General features: G+C 41.7%; 1 long non-coding RNA gene across 1 annotated transcript in view; it reads right to left on the reverse strand.

Moving 5' to 3' along the window:
- Positions 1–5,777, reverse strand: part of LOC111815181 — a 34,663-nt gene that overhangs the window by 6,461 nt on the left and 22,425 nt on the right. Inside the window, exon 2 of the long non-coding RNA XR_002819939.1 lies at positions 2,473–2,587. This is a non-coding gene — a long non-coding RNA (uncharacterized LOC111815181). The remainder of the gene's footprint in view (positions 1–2,472; positions 2,588–5,777) is intronic.

Consider the following 5,777-nt stretch of genomic DNA (forward strand, 5'->3'; position numbering starts at 1 on the left):
TTTGCTAAGCTTGTTCTAAGTAGGTGCTTTAGACCACTGAGCCATCTCACCAGCCCCAACCACCACGATAGTTTTCTAGGAGGCACTGCATGCCCTGCACGGCATGTGATACTGGGGATCCGACTAGGGTCCTTGTGATTGCCAGGCAGGCATTGAGTTATCTCCCCACCCTCAAGACCAATCTTTATCCATAATATCTCAGTCCAAGTTTCCAACACCCCACAAATATAAAAACAGCCTTCACCTTATGAAATGAAAGCTTGTAAATACGAATTCTCAGGAAACCGTCTCTCTCTTCTTGGAACCTGGAAGACAGATACATGTTCCTGTGCTGGAAGGTGGGACTTTTCTTCCGGCTTATTCCTCCACTGCAGTGCGATGCTTTGGCGTTCTAAGCTTATGGAGGGTCTTAGGCTCTACTGTTCATGGCCATAACAAAGTTCTTTACCTTTTTGTTTCTACCTGAACATTAACATAAAAGCTCCAAAAGTACTTTTATCCAAAAGCATTTATGCCAGTCCCCCCTACACACACACACACACACACACACACACACACACAGCAAAATAATCTCCAAAGCTTCCACACTTTCTGGCTTGTTTTTCGATCCTTTTATCTATCTGACATATAAGGGCTTTCCTTTATTTCTTATGGATTATCTGGATTTAAATAACCTAAACAATTTGCCAAATTCAATTTATCTTCCCTTCGTGTGTGTGTGTGTGTGTGTGTGTGTGTGTGTGTGTGCATGCGCTTGCCACATAAGATCAAATTTCCTACCCAGTTTGACGAAAGTATCATACTTTCCAGTCTTGAGTGATTCTGAGGTAAGCCTGGATTTGTGACTGTGTGTGTGTGTGTGTGTGTGTGTGTGCATGTGCGTGTGTGTGTGTGTAGAGGTGGGTAGAAGATCAGAAATCAAGTAAGATGGTGAACACATTTGTCTCTGATTTCCTTTAAGTCCATCCTGCGCTATTCGTGGGAACATTCAGGATGTAGTTGTATCCACTCACCTTCTTTCCAACCTTCTCCAAAGGACTCAGTTAGTGTACAGAGAAAAATGTCTCAGGATTAGACCGATGAAAAAACCCAGGCTGAGGCCACAGTTAGCCGGTGCTGTGACCCTGGGCCTTTCGGGTAATCACAGACTTGAACATGACTCTAGCTGATTCTGTTCATCGGTGTCCAATTTTTTCCTTCTGGCTGTACTGTCACAAAGCAGGATAGAATGAACCCCAAGCACAGGAGACCACTTAACCTGACTATTTCCCACATTTTATTTTTATTCAGAGTATATAGATATATGTCACTTCGATCAATTTGGACTCTGAGCATCTGGAAAGAACAGGAAGCTTCTGCCAGAGGGCCTACCAAGTCCCGAGTCACAAGGTCTGAATTTCTGGGGTTTTGCAACAATCTCTGAATGGGTTAAGCTGACCTGAAAGTTCGCATGACTTGTGATCTTACACATTCGTCATTCATCCTGCCTTTGTGGTCAGTAGTAGAATTAAAGATTATTGGCCTTGGACCTAAGAGTTTGTTTGCTTTACTAAATCAGCTTTTACTGGGCCACATGTGGTATTCATCCTCTTAAACCTAGAGAATTGAGGGGCCTTTTCTCCTCTCCTGCTCTGCTTTCTGACCTCCTACTCTGTGCATAAGCTTCCTGCAAGCCCTCAGAGCTTAATCAGAAGCAAAGATTCTCCCACAGTATTATTTGCTTTCATGAGATCATGATTTATTATCAAAGCCCAAAGAAGGGGAAGCCACTATTTCTTGAGTTTTAATTAATTAGCCATAATCAGAAATCTTCACATACAGGGGATGGCAAGATAGCTCAATGGTCTGAAGCACCTGCTTAGGCAAGCTTAGGCAAGCACACAGGGACTGTGGTTCGATCCCCAGCGCCACATGCTGCACCAGCCCCACCCCTAGAGTGGGTTGAGCTGGCCACAAAAAGAAAAGAAAAGGAATCTTCACATACAGTTGCATAAACTAATTCACATTCGCATTCCCAATTCAAAGCTCTACTCTTAGGTCCCAGGAAGCCCGGAGCCACCCTGTTCTCTTCCTTTCTCTCTTGAAAGTTTTGTGGGCGGTCACCTGATTTTTATTAAAGGGAAATTTCACTCCTGGTGTTGACAGGAGGCAGCGAGAACCTCAGGCTAGTAGACTGAAGCAAACTGTAATGGAGGCACCACTGTGCAACTCAGCCAACCACCCACCTTCACAATGCTTCTCTTGGGGCTGGCAGGTTGGCTCAGTTGTCTAAAGCACCTTCTTGAGCAAGATCAGTCCATGGCAAGGGACTGTGGTTTGAGCCCCAGCACCACATGCCACACCAGACCTGCCCTTAAGGCAGCCTGAGTCAGCAAAAAAAAAAAAAAAGAAAAAAAAAGAAAAAAAGAATCCTTCTCAATGCTTCTCTCATCTTTCAAAAGAAGAAACAGGTCCAGTGATACCAGGTCTTACCTTATCTTACCTTGGATTTGGGACAACCAACTACTTCACAATACGGTTGACCCTGTCCCTGGCAAATGGAGAATTAATCAGCTGTGTTTGCCTTGTGAATACCAGGGGTAGTAGTCTGGGAAATAGAACAAAGACAGGCACATCCAGGAGAGTAAGAAGTTATTTTTCTGAACAATTTAAAAGAATACATGTTATGATTCAAAGACAAAAGAAAAATGACTAAGGGAAATTATATCTCTTAGAATCATTGGCCATGAGAATTTCTTTGGACATGAAGACGTTACTCTGAGGTCACTTGCATTTCATGACTAAAGGTAACAAAGTCAAGAAACACAAGGAGAGGAGCCAAGTCATTTGTGAGGTCAATTAAAAGGAAGGCAAAACAAATGTCTTCAAAAATGTCTTTCTTGGCAAACAAATTTATTCAAATGTGCAAAACTGAAATCAGATTCTACAGGACAGATTAGTTGCATCATCTTTGACATTTTAGCTGAAGATGAAGCCCTAACACATAAAACTAGAGTTGCAGCCATTGCACCGCCTAACTGCATTCAGAGCTCTGCTGTTTTTATAGCTGTCTCCTGAGCAGTTTATTTTTCTTGAATTGGTCCCTTGTCCAGAAAGTGTACTCAACACTATTTTCAGCACAACTGTATTATAAGAGGAAACCAAATCTTAAAGGGAAGGAATGTGTCTCACCGAGCTATGCTGCAGGTAATGCAGAAGGACTTGAGGTACCAGTGACCTTTCTGCTAATGCTCCAAAAGCTATCCTAAGGACCTATCCACCAGATCTTCCACATTGCTGTTAGATTTGACTGCTTGTCAAGTCAGTCGTTATGGACTTGTAGAAAACAAAAGGTACTCTAGTGCTTTTGAAAAATGATCAAAAGAAAATGACTTATTCTGCCACTCTCACTTGTGCATGTGTATACCTTGGAATTCAGACACATCTTTGGCTGTGTGGCTCTCTGACACCCAGAGTCACATGCAGGTGACCCAGAGAAAAGGTAACCCCACTGTATCCACCTCCAGACAGCCTGGTCCTGATCCTGAGATTTCCTCTAAACAGACAATAAGCTTAAAAGAGCTAACTAAGGCAATAATGAGTGAAATAGGAGAATTTGCCTTGGATGTATGCTTTCATTCATTTATTGCAATACTTACATAGCACTGGGGCGGGGGGGGGTCTCCTTTTTACTCAACCTGATGACTGATGAAAATGATTGCCCCATTCTAGTTTAAATTAAATGGGGTTGAGGTCTTAGAGTGACAGCAAAGTGACGGTTGCCCTTTCAGACCCTGGTTTTTAAGTGCTTCGCTGGTTTTCAGAGATGTCAGGGAGAGAACTAAGAAAGGGGGGCCTTTTTACCATAATAATGTCAGGCCTTTAGGGGAAAAGCACATGTCAAATCAAGCCTGAAAGGAGCAGAGTTGTGCCCTCACCGTACCACAAGCTCTGTACGTACAAGGTGCCCTTGGTGACTGCTTCCCTGGAGCAGCCTCTCTGGAACAGTATGGCACGGGTGGGCTCCAGCACTCAAAGGGCATCTGGCCGGTCCTAAGGCAGGGCGTCTGATGCGTCTCTGAGCCTTCACCATCTAGCAATACTTGACAAATCATTCAGAGCCTTGTCAATGCCACTTATAAAATATCTCTCCATTTCCAATGCTCAGGCTTGGACACAGAGAACACACTCAGCACGGCTGTGACCTGACCCTTATCATCAGGAGCTCGAGCCTGTGCTTCAGGACCACAGAATCGAGGCATTGTAGAGCCGGGAGGAATTTTAGCACCCTTTGATCTAAAGAAGAGTTTATAGATGAGAAAACAAGGCGTAGAATAAAATGACTTTCTCAAGGGTGCTAGCATTGGAAGAACCAGTTTCAGAATTTGCTGTCTTCATTCTCAGCTTGTCCTGGGTTCCCTGACCTCCTGTGTCCAGAGATGGAAACTGTCCTGGTCAGGGAGAAGTCTTTCAGGAGAAGATCAGATTCTTGACTCATTGCCACCACTGCTCTGCCACCTTGTGATACCACAAGCCACATCTAAACTATTGGAGAAAAAGTTCATTGGCTACAAACCACACATATGAGGAAACCTCTTTGGGAAAAACTTATAGCCAGCAGTCCCTCAGATAAAATACTTCTCTCTAGAACATAGGAAGAATTTAAAAAATGAGGCCTCCAAAATTCAAGGCCTAATCCAAAAATGGGCACCTGAGATGAAAATACTCTTCACAAATAAAGAAATACAAATGGCCAAAAAAATATGAAAAATGTTCAACATCATTGGTCGTTCAAGAGATGCAAATTAAAACAACATTGAGACTCCATTCCAGAAAGAGTGGCTGTCATCAAGAAGTCAACCAATAATAATTGCTGGAGAGGCTGTGGGGAGAAAGGGACCCTTCTCCACTGTTGGTACAACCACTATGGAAATCAGTGTGGAGATTCCTCAAAAACAACAGCATTGGAGGTCCCATGCAACCCAGCTAGTCCCCTCCTGGGTATTCTTCCAGGAGAACTGAAAGCACACCACAGTGATCTATGTGCACCCATGTTTATAGCAGCACAGTTTGTCATAACTAAATCTTGGAAACAACCCAAATGCCCATCAACTGAGGAATACATGAAAGAGATGAGGTACGTTTACACAATGGGGTATTACTCAGGTATTAAAAAAAGATAAATTTGAGACTTTTATAGGTAAATACACCTAGAGATTGGTAAGTGAAATAAATTAGGCTCACATGTGCAAACATTGTATTATCTTGCTAGTGTAAGAACCTGAAAAAGTAAATAAAATCTGAAAGGTATAATAGGTACTGTGAGAGAGAAAGAAATTGTTCAGTGTGAAGAAAAAACTGGGATGAGAAAAAAAAAGAAAGAAGGGGAAAGATACATTCATGTATATATGCAGGATTTCTGCTGGTGCATTAAAAGGAGCAGTGAGTACTTAAATTTATTTTTTAGTTTTTCTTCTTTTTAATTTGTTATAACTATTTTAACCAATTTACCAGGTTTATATCTGCTAATCTAAATAACTAATTTGAAGATAATACTATGCAATACAACAACCATTGTTGAATTCCTGCTACTTTGTTTAATGAAATTTTCTACCATTTCTAATAAGTTTTTTTTTTTTTTGCCATTTTGTACTCTTTAAAAAATGGAAAGAAGGAAAGAGAAAGAAGAAAAAGAAAGAAAGAAAGAAAGAAAGAAAGAAAGAAAGAGAGAAAGAGAAAAAAGAAAGAAAGAAAGAAAGAAAGGCAAAGCAAGCTATGCAAAATGTCTTGGTTACTTT

The sequence above is a fragment of the Octodon degus genome, unplaced genomic scaffold, assembly GCF_000260255.1.
Source record: "Octodon degus isolate 3935 unplaced genomic scaffold, OctDeg1.0 scaffold00001, whole genome shotgun sequence".
Lineage (NCBI taxonomy): Eukaryota > Metazoa > Chordata > Mammalia > Rodentia > Octodontidae > Octodon > Octodon degus.